This window comes from Perca flavescens, chromosome 13, assembly GCF_004354835.1.
Source record: "Perca flavescens isolate YP-PL-M2 chromosome 13, PFLA_1.0, whole genome shotgun sequence".
NCBI classification, from domain to species: Eukaryota; Metazoa; Chordata; class Actinopteri; order Perciformes; family Percidae; genus Perca; species Perca flavescens.
In genome coordinates, this window is record NC_041343.1 from 23,555,540 (window position 1) to 23,574,617 (window position 19,078).

Genomic DNA, 19,078 nt, shown 5'->3' on the forward strand with positions numbered 1-19,078 from the left:
AGATGCTATATAGTGCGCTATTTCCGTGATAGGGAACGGTTTGGAACACAGCGCTTGTCTTTGACAACTTTTGTGTTCAGTCAGTGGCTTAACGACTGGAATGATGCACACTTGTTCAACGGCTGAGCAGATGATCTGCACCAAAATCACTAGCAATAAAAACACCATACATCACTTCATGTAAGGTTGACTCTGAACGGATATTACCCTGTGTTACACAGTACAACAAACAAACAAGTTGGTGTGCACTTATTTGAGACTGCACCTGTTGTTTTAACTGTTGGTTTGCTAATACAATAGTTAAATAGTGTTGTAAGATGCATGTTTTGTCCTGTGTTTGAAATAAAATGAGTGGATGAGGGTTTCTTGGATTTTATGGATCATTCTTGCCACCATTAGTAACTCTTCTGTGTTTATTTGAAACTGAAACAAAGGTATTTTCTGTTTATGTGGGGCAATAATAATACAGGTTTCCAACTACAAACACTTCTGTAGCACACGTCATCATTGTAAAATCTGGCATGGCAAACATATCCCCCACAGTTTATGCAAACATTCGTGATAAGTTTTACCCAGAACTTTATTTTCATGATAAGTTATAAATAAAAGAGCATTCCGCCTCAACGAAATACTCGAATAAAACAGCTGGGAAAGAAGAAGAAACTTTCCACAATGGCCAGTTGTGACATGAGGTGACATTCATCTTGTCCTTTAAATGGGTCAAAAACCAACTTTAGGTCTTAGATCACCAAACTACACTGAAAAAAGATCCCTGTGAAGCATCCAGGTGTATAATTTCATCTGTCCTTGTTCTGTCAGTGGTCCCAGCTGACGGTGCGACTGGTCAGCATGTCCTGTCCCAATTACTCGGCTAGCAGGAAGGACCACAGGCCCAGATGCACTGGGACCCTCCAAACGTTGGAGAAAAGGTCCCTGGCTGCTATTCGCACAAAACACACACACACACACACACACACACACACACACATAACACATGCAAACACTCAACAACCTGAGCGGAGAAGGGTGGACTCATCCAAGTTGAAGGTGCACAAATATGTATATCTGCACATGTGTACACACACACACCCATACACAGAACACAGATCCACACAGGCAGTGAGGCCCATATGTAGTGGGACTGTGAATCCTTCCAGGTCATTAGCCCCTGACTGTCAGGGCGAGCTGAGGAAGCGGAGGTGACATGACGTCTCCAGCTCTGCCAGATGTGCTGCTGACACTGAAGTCAGACAGCGGCACTTTTCAAACCAAAAGTTTGTACTGAAGGAATCTCAGGCACTGTAATGAACCTCTTTCTTTGATGTAAAAAGGCTCTGAAGATGTAGCCTTCAGTAGAGAGTGGTTAACGCTTCATGGAAGAAAGTCATGAAAGGTATTTTTGGCAAATGCAAATAAGTGCAGAGATAATGGGGCCTGTAGAAGAAAGGTCACTCCTTAGAAGCATTTATTGATTAACATTAAATGTACTGAAGATAATTTGTGCTTTAAATTGATTAATTGAGTTTAGCTTATTTACAACTGCATCACTGTTGTTTCTGCCCTGTCTCTGTATGTTTTCTTTGCAGTATTCAGTCAGTATTTAGCAAAATTGTCAGTGTTAATTTAGCTCTGCAAGCATATAAATGAATACTGTGTCAGTGTTTATGGATGTTTACACCCTTTTGATAGTTTTCAACAGCTGAACCTCAGAGCCATTTCATTTCTGCGGGAGGACAAACAACACCCAATCCACACTTGTCATCCCTAAACAATTGCTACTGAAAAATACTGTTAATGAAAAATCAACAAATACAATTTAACACTGGATAATTTGTCATGTTGTGTGGATGTGGTCACATATTGAAATTCAGTCATAATATTAAATTGAGGTTGTAAGGACTCCAATAAGTCATTTACACAGAATACTTTTCAATGTTCATTTTTGTTCCATGGATAAACAAATGTGCTACTGCTGGCTCAGTCTCTTTTTAAAACTGAGCTGTCATCTGAAAGTGACTAAGCAGGGTGATTAAACATTGATTATGAAACAAAATTCACTTTTTAAACTTTCAGGTCTTAATTTAAACAAACAACAATAGCAGTTTGTGTATTTTTGGTTTGACGTGCATGCAGCACACTCTGCCCCCCACTCACTACAGGTTTGCTTACATGCAAAATGGCCCTTTCACTTGATGAGACCTTTTGTTCAAAGATGGCATGGACTAATGCAAACAAACAAAAGGTGCAACACTCTCAAGGCCAAAAAATCAAGGCATGGTGTCTCGGTTTGTGACCTTTATCATATTTGCACTGGAGTGTGTGAAAGCATTGACTCAGTCAGTCAGTTACGTTTGGATCCAAAGACTATAAAAATAGACAGAACAATGCAACCTGCTTTGTGATCGTCATTTAAAGCATGTCAAATGACGTGACGCTACTTGACACCGCCATCATGTGTTGCACTTTACACTTACATATACACACACATGATTGCACAAAGCCCTCTCCTAAACGTCAAAGCAAGATGAATAAATTGTATGAATTATTTACAGATCCTGTGAAACAGTCTAAATGTGAAATAAAGATTTCCCCTGCCTAACTGGTCAAAATATACAGCCTCTAAACACCTGTTATAGTAGAGTGTATTCATGAGTTTGCAAATGTCTGTATATGGCACATTACCTACTGAGAAAGTTCGCCCAGCTTTGGGCACATTTCACCATGTGTATTGTGCATCCTTTTCTAATGTCCTGTGAAATGTATCTGAATATTCATCCTCTCGTGTCTAGTATCTCAGCCAAAAAATGAGGGTTTTGTTCCCAAGTAGTGAGGACAAGAGTGAAAATCTTCATTTTCTGTCCTGAAATTAAACTGGAGAGTGCTCCAATTATGAACACTTCAGGGTGTTGTGGTGCCAGACCTGGTGGATAGTAGCTTAGGTACGCAGTTTGCGTTTTCAGTTGGTGACGGACAGGTTTTGTAATTAATAAAATTCACAGGAAAGTTTGTCAAACCTGCAATGTTTTTGAAGCCGAACCAATACTGCAGCACATTTAGAAAAAGACAGACGCATGTGCCCAAAAAGTTGGCATGCTCCTGGTGCAGGACAGTGTAGAAAATGAGAGGAGGCTGCATGGGGGAAACAACACTACTGGTGGAGGAAATTTGGCAACGTTGTACTCTGGGCTTCATGCTGCTGCCTCTGCTCTGGAGCTAGGTTGGCTGGTGTGAAGGGAAGGACAGCCAAATCTCCTAACCCAGAACAAATATGTCTAGCTAACTGCACTACACTACAAAAAGTGTCCACGTCAACCATTCATTTTAGCTTGAGTTCAGGCTTATAGCCGAAAGAAATGTAATTTTTTATTAACAAAATACTCCAATACTTTTGAAGTGGGTACAGTAAACTAAATGTGTCTAACGCATTAGAAATTGCCTATTCAACTGAAATATTTTTCAATCCTATATTTGATGTCCTTTCGCAACTGATAGATGGTATAAAGTTTGGATCTGTTTTAAAACTATGGTCAAAATAAACTAACTGAAGAGAAGAAGCTGTTTTCATTTTTTAGTTCTGCTCCTATTTCAAGAGGTTGTATTTACAATGTGATTTCACCTAGGGTGAGTTTTTAAATTAAGGTAGTCAGTCATACTTCTTTATAGATATGCTATGTTAAAGTGAACAGATGGGACAGTTGATTGGCAGAGTGTCAGATTCATGATATGCCTCTAACTTTTGTTACACCTTTAGTTTTGCACCATTTGAGGCAGATCATTAACTCTTGAGGGGAAGCAACACATTTGCCGAATTGTACGTGATACATCTGTTTAAACCGATCAGATGCAAAAAAGATTCCTGTTTCGTATACTTTAATGACTCATACTGTCCATAGTTGTACTTTTTGTTGTTGTTGCAAAGTTGTAGTCGTGATTTCACTGCACATCTTGAGGAAAATCAGCAGGTTTTTAATTACTGTTGGTAAACATCACTCAGAAGGTTACAAAGTAATACACTTTGTAATTTTAGATGCATTACATGTGAAAGTTTCACAGCCGCCAAGTTTCATTTTTCCTGTGCTGTGAACCATGCCAACTGTGAGATATTATCATAGGCGTGTTGATTTTCCAATCCCAAGGCCACAATTAGAAACTTCTTGAAAAAAGGCGTAATGACAGAAGCATGATATTGAGAGTGTAAAAGAGCAACACCTTCAAAATTTGTTGTGTAACACACCCTGCATGCAAAAACAGAAATCACATTGAACTCATGCACACACACATACACACTAGTTGTCACAACACACACAAAATGTTCTGCAGAGACGCTCATAAAAAAAACTGAGTAGAAGTCCCCCCCCCCACCAAAACACACACACACACACACACACACACACACACACACACACACACACACACACACACACAATCCCCAACTGCACCTCCCCAGTCTCACACACACCTGTACAGTTGTACACAAACCAGTGAGGTGTGTGTCTTTCTCCCTGGCATTCGTCAGGTCTAATTAAAGAAAGAGCTGCTCACCTGAGGGGTTGATGACACATAAGGTTGTTTAATTAATATTAGAAAGAAGCTACACGCTGTGGCAGTGATACAGGACGGGACAGGCTGCTGGAGAACAGAGGGAAGAAAGAAGAGAAGAGGGAAAGTGAGAGTAAGTTATCTGAGGGTGTTTACCTAACAGAGGACAGAGGGGACTGAAAGATTTGTGCTGCATTTGATTAAAAAGCCAGTCGTCGGGGTGCCTGGATAGCTCACCTGGTAGAGCGTGCGCCCAATGTACTGTACAAAGGCGTAGTCCTTGACCTGTGGCCCTTTGCTGCATGCAGGGTTCAAAATTAGCACCATTTACTAGCCAGATGCTGGTTAAAATATGCAAGTGGCTGGTAGATTTGCTTCACTCACCAGCCAAAAAAAACAATGGTAATCTATTAAGTGACTGGTAAAATTCGAACATTCACTAGCCATTTGGCTGGTGGACGAAAAAGTACATTTTTGGACCCTGGCTGCATGTCATTCCCCCTCTCTCCCCCCATTCACATCTTCAACTGTCCTGAATAATAAATACCCAAAAAATTATCTTAAAAAAGCCAGTCCTAACAAGAGTAAGGCATGCTAGCAGCTCCTTAAAGCTGTACTTAAGGACAGCTGTAATGTGAGCTAAATGCTAACGTCAGCATGCTATCATGCTCACAATTACAATGTCAACATGCTCATGTTGATCATCTTAGTTTATCATATAAGCATGCCAACATTTGCTAATTAGCACTAAACACAACAACTGTGGAGCTAATGCAGGGTCTGGCCTGTGACCGGTACTTTCTTTGGCTCATATTAGAGAGTAGGAATAAATAATCTATGTCGTCGTATAGTTCAGATGACTTGTTGCATTCAGTTAAGTTGTTAAAAAGCTCAGTAGAGCTGCAGGTTTGTGATTTCTCTGGGTTTGTAATAACAAGTGACCCCTTTAACAGTATGTGTCATTTGATTCATTGTAATCTGAAAATTAGGCTATTGATTTGTGGAGTTTTAAGGTGTAATACTGAGCTGATGTTAACATTTGGCATCAGATACAACAGTGAGACCTCAAGAAACCATGTTGAATTTACTATTTGGAATTTTGATTAAAATGTCTGTTCCGTTATTGTTTTCTAGCTGGGAATTTCCAGCTTCACCAAATGCAGCAAAAGGAAAAAATAAAAATGAGGAAAATGGAGAATAAAATGTAGGGAGCGAGCAAACCGAGAGGAAAAGGAAAGAAAAAAAGGAAGCAGAAGGATTGAATTAAAGGAAAAACAAGAAATGAAAAAGAGAGGGGATAAAACAAAAAGAAAAAGAGAGAGAGCGTATAAAATCACTCATGACCAGCAGTGCAGTAGAGGAAACTGTGGTGTGGCAAATTAATTGTTCTGCAGGAAGCATTTTCATTTGTGTGCTCACACGGCACAAAGCTACTGGAGGGGAGCTGGAGCTGCTTGCTGTGTTTCTCTATGTGTGTGTGTGTGTGTGTGTGTTGGAGTGCTGTGCTGCTGCGGTTGCATATAGCTCGTGATGAAGGGGCTGACCTAACATTTTAAAGCCACCAACCTTCATTAATGCATCGTTGTTTCCGAGAAGCAGCATGAGCTTAAGTTCTACTTACTGAATGATTTCTTTGTGATTACCAAAATTTGCTGTTAAGTATCATTAATACTGAATTATACTATACATTATACAGTGTGAGTGCACATTATTAAAAGGCAGTAATTTCCTTCTAAACATAATTGGCAGAATTAATTAGTAGTAGGCTATATACACCTACAGTATATAAACCCACCCTAGCAGCACGGCCAGCGGGAATGGCAATTTCAGCCAGATTGGTTTATCCACCACTTCGGTCAACTCTGCTTCTCTGGTCAGATGATTGCATGTTTTCTCTTGAGGCCACAACAGAAAAAGAGAAACTCGCTGTAACTCGCTCTACAAGCCACATTCTTGTTTTGGTGCTGGTGAGACCAATTCCTTAGGTGAAAAATTAAGTCATGTAAAGTAGTGAAATCCTATAAAGAAAGACTCCTGAATTAGGGCTGTGTGATTATGGACCAAAAATCATATCTCTGTAGTTTTCCACTGAATGGCGATACACGATATAACAGACCTATCTCTGAAATTGCACCTTCAATCCAGGCGCCGTCTCACTCGCTCTTACTCATAAAACTTAAGTTAGGTTACATCCAGTAACTACTGTTCTTCAGTGTTTTTCGCCTTGGCGGCCGCCACAACAACATGTTGGAAACACTGGTGCAATTACAGGTTTTCATTTTCAGCTTAATAAATAGACAGCTTTGCAAATAATAAAAAATGTGGGCAAATGTCAGCAAGAGAGCCTGTGTGGGGGCTGGGTGCCCGGAGAGCGGGAGAGAGGAGCGATGCAAAGATAGGCACGGCTTTCCAGAAGAAATGTGTTATGCAAACTAAATCGATATAAACGGTAATCGGTAGTCTCATCTCATATCTTGTTTAAAAATATGTCGATATACCTTAAAAAGTTGATGTACCGCGCTGCCCTATCCTGAATCAAGGGCTACACCCCATATTCCTTTTTTTGTGCTTTATATTACACTCCATATGTAATACATGCTCTGTGCTCCTGTTGATGACACGCCAATTTGTATGCCATTATGGCCTCCATTGACTTGCATTACCTTGCAATTGCGTGTGAATTGACGCCATAGCGAGTAGTGTGAATGGCCAAATATCCATGTAGGGAGGTTGGTTGGGATGGAGGATGGGTAAAACACAGGACTTTCACCAAGGAGAGCGGGGATTGCGTCCCGCATATGACTTTGTGTCCCGCGTGTGATGTTTCCTTTCCACGTTTATTGTTTTCCCAAACCCAACCAGTTCTTCTTTTCCTAAACCCAACCAGTGTGTGACGTTTCCTAAACCCAACCGTAGCCTCGCGATAACACGCCACGTGGCTTTAGAAAGTTTAAAAATGTTTATGCTGTGACGTTGCAGACTGCCGTCCACTGTATAGAGCGTAGACATACACGCGGATAGCTCAAAATGCGTACAGCTAACACGGCACTTGGCTTTAGGAAAGCGGCGTGTATGTTTACGCGAAGTCATTATATCACATTGGTTGATGTGTGTTTTGTGCATTATTCTTTCCACTTTTCATCGCTCTTAAGCACAGAGCAGTTAATTAACTTTTTCAAAAACAATCTTACCGGCAATTTCCACTGGATGCGGAACGTCTGCGTCCCTACTCCGTCCCAGTTCCGTCAGTCCGCAGCCCTCCGGAGCAGATACGCAGAGCTTCTATTTTTGACGGACGACGGAGAGCTCCGCAGCAATTCAGCACACGGCAGATAGTGCGGGACAGGAAGTCGAGCACAGAAACAAAATAAATATCCGGTTAATTTTCAAAATACAGCGTGCTCACGGCGGGTCATATTTCCCTGCACTACACCTTGAAAACACAGCACAGAGCTGTTTCCCCTCTACTCCTCTGGATGGAAGCTAACTGTTGTTGTTTTTGTGGTTCTATTCTACGTGAATTCGCGACTACAGCTGTCAGTCAAGGCCGCAGCCGTTCCGCAACAAATCCGGACCTGGTGGGTATTGACGGACGGCGGAGCACGCAGCAGACACGCAGTGGAGCCGGTCCGCAGCCGTTATGCATGCTGTGGAAATGAGGAGTTAGATTACCGTAGATAGGTCAGATGGGAATGTACAAGCAGTGTTTTACACAGCAGTGTGTTGTTTCTGCTTAGCCTTGTCTCTGTCTGCCCCACGGCCTTTAACTCTGATCAGGCCAGAATGCAACGCTGATGATTAAATGCTGAAAGGTTCCTCGATCCATTTCGATTTCCAATGGCTGTGCCTTTTCTCCCTGTCTTGCCAGATGAAATGGAAACAGGTACAGATACAGTCATCTACAGCTCAAGAAATACGCTTCATACCTTCAAGCATTTCCCATGCCATTATGCTGGAACAAAGCTTCATGGGATATTAAAGACAAGAAATAATGTTTAACTCTCTTCCAGGCCAACACCATATTCAATAAATGTTTGCTGTTTTTTCCAGAACCAGACCTTTCACAACAGAATCATGTCAACGTTATTCTTGGTAATCAGTGCAAATAAAAACTCCTTTAAATATGTTTACTATGCCTCTAATGTACAATACTGATACACACACTGCACATATAGACTATGGACTATACATTACACCTACGCACAAATGCTTAAAAGTTTCTCTTGCAGCAACTGTCTTGCACGCACACACACACACACACACACACACACACACACACACACACACACACACACACACACACACACACACACACACACACACACACACACACACACAGCTCTGCCAGGAGGCTTTGAGTCGCTCCATCCTCCTGTATAGCTTTATTTGTTTTGTCATGAAAGCAAATTTTTGAAAACTGACACTTGCCGTAACGAGCATCTGTTTCCGCCATCTGTGAGCTATGCAAATTAAGCCAATGAATATTCAGACAGGGCTCAGTTTAGAGGCACAAGTCCTCAGGCTTGCTTACAGTTGGTGGAGGGAATCATGTGGACCATCGGGACGAGGGCTTTAAAAAAAAAAAGTGAAAAAAAAAAAAAGAAGTAAATCTTTGTACCCCTGCTCTCCATCTCCCCATCCTTTCTTTTTCAGTTTAAGCGGGCATATGCTAAATGAAAGCTCTGCTAATTTGGAACAATTTATGAGCTGACAGACGTGTCTGCTTTCATCCACTCCTGGGGACATCTCATCTACCTGTCCTGCGTGCAGAAAACTGTTTTCCTGTTTCCTTCCACCGGTGGTCTGCCGCTCCTCTTCTTCTCCATATATCATCTCCTATTTATCCCTTCACTCTCTGACTGTCCTCTATATATGTTGTCTTTCCTCGACTCTCCACCTTGATCTTCTCTCTGTTGCCTGTGGTCTGTGTTTTCTCATTTCCCCCTGTGTGCGGACTTGTTTTTTCATCAACTCTTGTTTCCACTGTTTTTTATCACCTCTAATTCTGTCTTTCCGCTTCTCTTCCTCTTACCCTCCCATTTCATTTTCATTTTTCCACTTCTCCTCCTCTCTTCACTTTCTCCCTACAGTGAGGACATACCATGAATAATTCAAAAGTGTTGCAGGATGATAATGGGAAATTAGAGGTGAGACTGTACGTCGCTTGTGTGTGTGTGTGTGTGTGTGTGTGTGTGTGTGTGTGTGTGTGTGTGTGTGTGTGTGTGTGTGTGTCTGTCTGTCTGTGTGTGTGTGTTTGGAGGCAACTGTAAGGGGCTCTTTATCCATATAAATGATGTCAATAAAGTGACACTTCTGTTTAAAGTTGCAAAGTGAAGACGAGTGACAGCCGATTTAGTCGTCCCAGGATGATGGAGTAATGATTACCGTTTAGTTGTTATGTCAACATTATTGCCGACTGCCATTAGGGCTATCAGTCAAAGCAGGTTTCTGGGGAAGTTCAGCAAAAAAAAGACTTTGCTGTCTTCTGGTGCAAGCCAGTCTCACGGCAGTTCGTGAAATGGTCACGTTATTCAATCTACTGATTTGTGTAAACGGACACGTTTATGTCGGTTGTGACGGTTCCTTTCCCCGTTCTTCTTTTCCTAAACACAACCGTCCCGTTGTTGCGTGTCCCCCAGAGACCGCAGCCGTCTCCCGCGTGTGACGTTTCCTTTCCTTTGTCATGTCTCTCAGCCAAGTCACGGCATACATTTTTGACTCTATAATTGCCTAAGCTGAAACAGCAACGCTGACACAGTGACAATTGTAACAGACACAAATATTGTGTAGTCTGAAACCAACATAAAACGCCCAAAACTTCCACTAATGTAGATAAAAAATGATGACATGACACATGATGACATGTTCACAGCAGTCTTGACCAATTCAGAGGCTTCTTCTATCGTTTACCCTACAGCATATCATCTTCAAATCAATATTATAGCAAATTCACAGTCAAACTCTACGACTTCTAAGTCTTTGCTGCTTTATGAACATGTGAGACACAGAGGTCCCTTCATCTCTGCAAAACAGCTGCTAAATAATAAAAAAAAATTTTTTTTAATAATATTCACTGATTACATATTTCTGTAACCGGATTTCAGTTTACCTTTATCAGATTTATTGTATGTACAGTATGCACATCTTTCTGGCTCTGTGGTTGTTGATGCTCACTGATTGTCTCTCTTCTGTCAGCACTGAATCTAAACAGTTTTATTTACATGACTAAAGTCTTGTTTTGCTTTCTTTGCTACCCCACTCAGTACCCAGAACATTTGAGTGAATTGAAGCAGTAAGCATTTTGTTTAATTGTGTGTTTGAATCAAATCACCGTGCAACCCTGTCCCAAAATCGACAAGATAAATCTATTTCTGTTTGTTTTATCAATTGAAGATACGTCTTTTTAAATAGCTGCTCTGAAGTGTTGCCTTTGAAATGTTTTCTTTTGTTACTGTGCATACAGGTGTGTGTGCTACCCTGCTCCTGCATTCCCAGAGGTGACAGCAGAAAGCATCTCTATCTGTTTTTACTCTCTTTCCTCTATTGGCTGCCTTGGAGTGCTGCTGCTGCTGCAGGCAAGCACATTCACGCTCCTTCAGGGCTTCATTTAACTAACTAACACTTTAGGCCGCGCTAATCCATCCAGCTGGAGGTGAACGGCAGCACAACCAGCTGTCATGCTGAATCCCAGGGCAGCAGCAGACAGAGAGGGACTGTCACAGAGAAGAAACTGACCGGGGGAGGCGGGGGTAGAGGAGAAGATCACTATTCTTGCAGGAAATTAATTTAAAAAAAAGAAGCATCAGCCTGTCCTGTAGCATTGCAATCAGTGGGTGCTCAAATGTAAACAATAGCTGGACTGAGACAAACAACACCACAGATTGAAACAATACCCCAACATTTCTCATTCATATTAAAGACACACAACCAACTTTTCTACTAACATTACTGCAGGCAAGTTTGGATGCTTGAATCAGATGAAACACTGATAGAGAAGCAGTTTATGATTTTATACCCAAAAGCCAAAAACTGCTTGAAATGCTCAGCACTGCACACAGGCAAATAGACGTTTGCACCTGCACATGCAAGATGTACGTACACAGTCATCACACGAGGCAATGATTTCTGACAAGCTGCTCACATCTATCATGTATCTCCGTCCTGCTCCACACATCTTCTGTCTTCTTGATACGCTTTTGGTTTTCTTTCCACTAACCTCAGAGAGGTCAAACAAAGATTTAACGGCTGTGACGACATCACGCGTCTGTCACGCTGAAGCAGGTGAGACAGAGACATCTGTCAGCATCCAAGGCTTTGGGGTAGGAACGCAGGTGCGCACGCACACACACAAGCACACACTCGCACTCGCACACACTCGTGTCCTCAGAGGTTCAGCCCTTAGGTGATGGAAAGAGAGTATTACTTCCTACTGCACTGTCTCAGAGCCAGAGCCTCATCCATTCTGGCATAAAGACTCATGCACACACACACACATTTTCTCTTTTCCTGTTTCACACTAGCTTTTTCTCACATCCAATTTGTGTCCTCAGGGGGAAGGAGTTCCTATACAATGTCCATAACGACCCCTGGATGAGCCTCTCAGGCTTCCATATCTACCTCTGTCACATAAAGCTGTGTGGACAGCACTGACAGAGAGTCAGTAGTCACCACAGGACTGCTGGCTGCACTCGTAAAGAAACCTGGCAGTGCTACCTCATCAATGCCAGAGTCACAAAGCTACACATGCAGCCATCATTTAAGGTCTCTTTTTGTATACGTGCAATACTACTGCTGTCATAAACACATTTACCATCACAGGAGATGCCAAGATGAACATCAAACTGATTAAAATGCACGTTATAGATTTAATGACTTGAAAATGAAAAGTGAGTAATTAAGTTTAGTTTTATGTGTTTAACTGTAAGGAGCATATTTTGTATGAGTCCAATGCTTGTTTTCTATTTTCCCCTTTTATTTTGTAGTTGTAGTGACCCAATTTAGCCACAAAAATCAGAAAAAAAACTTTTGATGATTTTTTATTTTTTAAATAATCAATGAAAAATAAGATGAAAATTCCTCCATAATGTGTCTGTTTTTCATACTGGGGAGAGTTTTTTGTCAGTGGGGAAAGACAGCCGGCTGCATGATGTGTCTCTTCCCTTATTAAATATCCTACTGAACTACACAAACAATATAAAATGATGAGCTCAGGCTGGCTGCATGCATTAAAACATGACTTCTGTGAGAGATAAGAACAGAGCTGAGAGAATAAAAGAGAACACACACCAAGGTGTACTACAATCATTGCCACTCAAATGTACATTGACGGTCCTCTGTTCCGACCACCCTTCAGTGTTCATGTACGAAAGCTTTCAAAGTGCATCAATACTGACCTCTGAACTCACCGTGGGGACAGGCAACAGAGACTGCCAAAAACCAGATTCACTCACATTTTTATATCTCTTTCACAGTCATGATTTAAACATAAAATCCCCACATGAGGATATTTCCGTACCAGAATAGGGATGAATATTCATGCATCCTTGGTCTATCGGTTGGAGTGGAGCTCATCAAAATGTGTCAGTAATTAATCTAATCAGCTAAAACATGATTTTACTGGACAGTACATTAATTCTTTCTTCCTATCTTTTTTTTTTTTTTTAACTGAGTGAAGCAGCGGCCAGGGCCTGATTATTATCATTCAGAAGTATATTATTCATCATTTTAAATCATTAAAGCTTTTAGATGAATATAGATGAGGAGACCCCTGTGAAACTGCAGTCAAATGCTGCCAGTTCTGACAGGGATGCAATACACTGCAAAAAAAAAAACATCCCCATCTTGACAACTAATTTACTGGAACTTACTGCACTTTAAATAAATGTACAACATATGTCAAGACTGGCTTGTTTTGTTTCCAAAGAAAACTGACTTTGCAAATTTAAAAGTCTTAACAAGTCCCAGAGTATCTGTTGTGATTTTTATGGATACATTAGATTATATTGCTTGTTAAAATTGATTTTTTTGCAGTGTAGTTCCTTTCCCCAGTTGCTCGTTCAGGGGCAGGGTGCATGTGTCATATGTCCCACTTAATACTTTTAATTAATGATGCAAACATCATTAGCACTTAGGTGTTTAAATAGAAAGCTTTGCCTCTAGCGTCCAACGAAGTTAGACAAATATCCCCAGTTAACTCCTGAAGGAATTCCTTCTCTTGTTCTTTAAATAATTCTCTTTGTTTCCCCCCTTTTACCTCTTCCTCTTACCACCTACTGCTTCACTGTAAAGTATCATAATGGGAATGATTGAAATCAAGCAATGTTTCATCATTCATTTGAAAAAAAAAATGACTAAAAGGATGAGGCTGGCAATGTTTTATATTTTGTAAAACAAAAAATTAAAATACATCCTAAAACCAACAATGACTTGATCCTTGTTGTCTTAGTCCTCCTGTACAATATACCTCAATTGGTGTCATAAAATATTCAACATACATCAGTAAGTACCTCCATTATTATGAACCTGGCCACTGCATTTTGAGATACTTTCATATACACCATTAGTGCTGAATATTGTCCCCAATAAATATGTGATTTACTTCTGTTTGGATACTGTTTGCTAAACACTACTATTGTTTTAGAAAATGACTTGATGAAACTAAATATCTGTGAACCATTTTAAAGATGTATGTCTTCAGTAATGAAAACAATCCAAACCGTGATGAAGGTTAATATCCACTTCTTCATTTTCTACCCTCACATGTTGGGCATTGGCCTTGCCTGTGTATTTGCACTGAAATGAAAATGGCTTTTGACCTGAACAAAATCTATAAGGTGTGTTACCAGATCTGTGGTGTTAAATAAAGAACTGGCCCTGAAACTCATTTCAAACTGAGGCGATGTGACTGGAGAGCACTAGAGATGCTAAAATTCCAATTGGTTTGACAACAACAATTGACGAGCAGACTTTGAGCAGAATATTCAATACTAGTTCCATTAATTCACATTTTAAGGCAAAGAGAAAGTGTAGCTATGTTTTGAAGATAAACTCACTCAAAATGTTTTAAAGTGTTGTGTATTTCTCTCCTCCCCTGCTCTTATCCTCTCCCCCCACACTACTATTTATGTGGGACTGCAGCAGATCCATTACTACGGGTCAAGACACTATGCAGGGAAAGAGAGATTAACTCTGGGCAATTAGAGAAGTGAAATTCCCTGGCAATGTTTATCATCCTGCCCTCAGTCTTGTTCTGGGGCCCAGCTAGTGAAATATGGATGTACATTCAATATTTAACATAAGGACATCAAAGTGGGTCAAAAACTTAATGCCGGGAAAAAGGAAGAAAAATTAGGCTTTTTCCAGTGGTGGGAGCAGACATTACTTATGGGGGCGCCAAATATCAGCTATTTGCTCGACATTTCCTGTCAGTGGCTCAGTTTTTCTCAGGGCATCAGCATTAGCAAAAACTGAAAATCTGGGATTCATAAATATTTCCTTTAACATTTTTCTTGGAGAAACTTTTTAAAACAGATAACTGTCAATCTGGCAAACATGTACACAATAATATACAAAGAGTTTTCCAATATACAAGCTGCCTGGGCTATGTTCAGAGACAAAAAAAAAGGTTAGTGTAGGAAGTGCAATCTCTCCCTAACCTTAATCAAGTGCTGTGGGTGCCTAAACATAACTGTTAAAAATGTCAAAGAATGCTTCAGTTGCTATGAGCGAAACTTGCATAATCTCTAAATACAATTGAATGTGGGATTTCCATTGCTTCCACCTCCATTACTTTGTGAAAAACAGTAAGTGCGTAGTTTTACGGTAGTAAAGGTATGTAACCTCAGACATGTTATTGGGACATGTTGGTATCTTTGCTCTTTTACCTGTTTACTGTTTCTCTTAAACAGTACAGTGGATAACTGTTTCATTCTTATTTGGTGTTTCTTTATTTACATATATATATATATATATATATATATATATATATATATATATATATATATATATACATATATATATATATACACACATATATATACACACACACACACACAGTACAGGCCAAAAGTTTGGACACACCTTCTCATTCAATGTGTTTCTTTATTTTCATGACTATTTACATTGTAGATTCTCACTGAAGGCATCAAAACTATGAATGAACACATATGGAATTATGTACTTAACAAAAAAGTGTGAAATAACTGAAAACATGTCTTATATTTTAGATTCTTCAAAGTAGCCACCCTTTGCTTTTTTTGATAGCGCTGCAAACCCTTGGTGTTCTCTCAATGAGCTTCATGAGGTAGTCACCTGAAATTGTTTTCACTTCACAGGTGTGCCTTGTCAGGGTTAATTAGTGGAATTTTTTCCCTTATTAATAAAAAAGCAAAGGGTGGCTACTTTGAAGAATCTAAAATATAATACATGTTTTCAGTTATTTCACACTTTTTTGTTAAGTAAATAATTCCATATGTGTTTATTCATAGTTTTGATTCCTTCAGTGAAAATCTACAATGTAAATAGTCATGAAAATAAAAGGAAACATATTTGAATGAGAAGGTGTGTCCAAACTTTTGGCCTGTACTGTGTATATATATATATATATAACAAGTCTAAAACAAGACACCTGCTTAGGTTTTAAGCTGAAATTGCAATCAGCAGTGTTTGAAATGGACTAGACTGAAATCCATTGTTTTGAATGTGTGGTAAACAGTTTTGACAGCAGTGTGTTAGCATTTGAACAAAGTGCTGTCAATCCACAGTGTTGTGCAGGTTATGGTTAAAGCCATGGGATAAGTGTGTGGAGTTTTGAAAACTGTGTTCAAGCAGTGAAAAACGAACTAGAGTTTGATTGACATGATCTGCTGCTGTGCAGACTGTAGTTAGACTTTTGTGGGTCCAGTTGTGCCCACTGTCGTTTAGCAAAAAGAACTGTAAAAGCCATGGTGATTGACTCTCAACCCTGTGTTCCACCATTTCTAATGATTTGCTGAAGGTTGGTGCCACATCCTGAAATTGGATAGAATATACTATGCTGTAAACTGTCACAGGTTTAATGTTTTTATGTCTGGTTTATTTGTGGATCACTTACACTGCAGGGGTTTTCTCTGCCACTCTCTTTCCCTGTTCTCTCTTTCTCCCCCTCATTCTTTCTCTTGTCCTCAGCAATTATTTTGACTCCTTTGAAAGTGTTATGATGAAACAGTTCTTGGAGTGACGACATGACAAGGAATGCTTAAAGGCAATACTCTCCGATGTATAAAGGCCTTCTTACGCTGCTATGTGTACTGTGTGTGTGTGTGTGTGTGTGTGTGTGTGTGTGTGTACAATACATGTGTTTTACTGTTTTCCAGTAAGAATTCCCAACCCTAAATCTAAGCAAACTGCAGCTGGTGTGAAGAGTTCTTTTCACTGCAGTTGTAATACTTTGACATGTCACAGCAGGGAAAGCCAAGTGTTACTAATAACATTAATTATGATTCAGTTCCAATTATGGTGTGTCAATCATGTCAGTGAACCAGAATACCATTACTAACATTATTACGAGCACCTGTGCTTGTCAAAATTCCGTCTGTGAGAAAAGATAGGAAACAAGTAAATAATTTTTTTTCTTGTAAAGCAAGGGGGTACTTCTGCAGTTGCCGGAAAGCAGTTGTGGAAAGATTGGAGAGTAACTCAACTAATTTAAAAAAAATAGAAATTATGATTTGATTTAAAAAAATATATATCCACATATTAACATTATGGTAACGATAACACCATTATGTGTTGCAATTATGTAACAGTTTGTAAAAGAAATACAATTAAAAAAAGACTAGTTAGTAAGCGAGCACAGACGTTTAAACAGGTAACTAAAAGTAATGAATCAACTGTTTAAATGATTAGCTAAAAGTAATGTTAATGGATAAATGGTTGAAACATTCAGCTTCACTCCAAGTAGGCTAATAGTACGATTGTTGACCAAACCAACCTAAATAGTGACAGTTCAATTGTATGAAAAATTAACAATATCCACTTTTATAAAATGAATGTGTCATTTATTTGGAACATACATTGGGAATCAATGAAGGGGTGCATTCATCTGACAGGGCTGTTGGGGTTCCCTTAATCAAAAAGGTTGGGAACCACTGCTGTAAAGCAATTTGAACTGCAACAGTGCTATAAATAAACTTGAACTCGATGTAAGTAGCCATTTAAAAATATGTATAGCTGCATCTGGTGATGCAGTTTAATGTTATCACATTGTATCAATACCAGATCTGTGGCACTTGAGAAAATGACCAACACTGCCTTCCACCAGATAAATGTTTGAACCTTGTGCAGTGAATTTGTTTGTGTTTGTATATGAAGGGGAGTGGGTATGATCCATGTTTGTGTAACCTTAAGTAACGTTTCCTTGCAGTTGCTAAATTATATGCATCCTGTTTAAAGTAATGAATATTTCAGCATGCTAGGGAGTTTTGTGATTTGTGTCTGTAAGGTTGGGAGCCCCTGCCACCCGATCCCCAGCAAGCACAACCTGAAGCCAATTTTCTTGATTACCTCTATGTTCCTGCAGCTTTTTCTGCTGTGGCTTGTAGGGGCATTTTGAGTATGTGAGTCCAAACATTCTGCAGGCAGCTACAGCAATCAGAAGCAATGTCAAGCTACTGTCAAGTGTGTAGTAATGTCACTGTGTAAGAGTACAAAAAGCTGCTTGCACTTGAAAAGTGTGAAAAAGCAGCTGTAATGACAGCTCCAAACAGAAATAAATCAATCCTCGGAAACTTCGAAGGCTTTGGGCCGGTTTGACATCCATCTGTATAACAATATTATTTTCTTATGTGTTATGCACAACCATGCTATAGTTAGCCAAGCAAATATAAAACTTTGAATTTACACAAATAGGCTGAATTACTTGTCGAGAAGAAAGCAGGCAACTTTGGCATCCCTTTTAAAATCCTTGCTCCTTATGAGCTCTTTTCATCTTGGAAAAGCCACTCCAATATTAACTTTGGTCTTGTTGCTTTGCCTGTCGCGTTGTCGTTTTTAATTCTCTTTTTCGCTTCCTTGGCAACTCCGTTACATGTCCTCGAGAATAGGTGTGATCCTCCATCTTCAACAGGCTTTCAAATCTCCCAGCTGGCATTCTTCACTGTGCAACTGAGTGTAAAAGCGCAAAAGGCGGAGGTATGTCCCTCTTTGGCTAATGTATTTGAAAGATGGAGGCGCAACATGGCGGCCGTCATTTGAGCGACTCGCTCATATGTATTCTGAATGGCAGATTCTACGCTTACGAGAATACTTTGATTAGTTAGTGGAAGTAATTATACATGAATGAGCACATATTTGTGAAAGAACAAAAGGGGATTTTGCTAAGAATCAACTCAAAACATTACAAAATGGAGCTTTAAAATATGGTTCATATGATACACCAGCACACCCCACAGAGAACTTATGCAAAATAACCTGTTTGTAAAACATATACATTATGAAAATGTTCTGTAATGACATTATTTGACAGTTATGTACTGCACTCTGTTCCACCATGTGTATAACA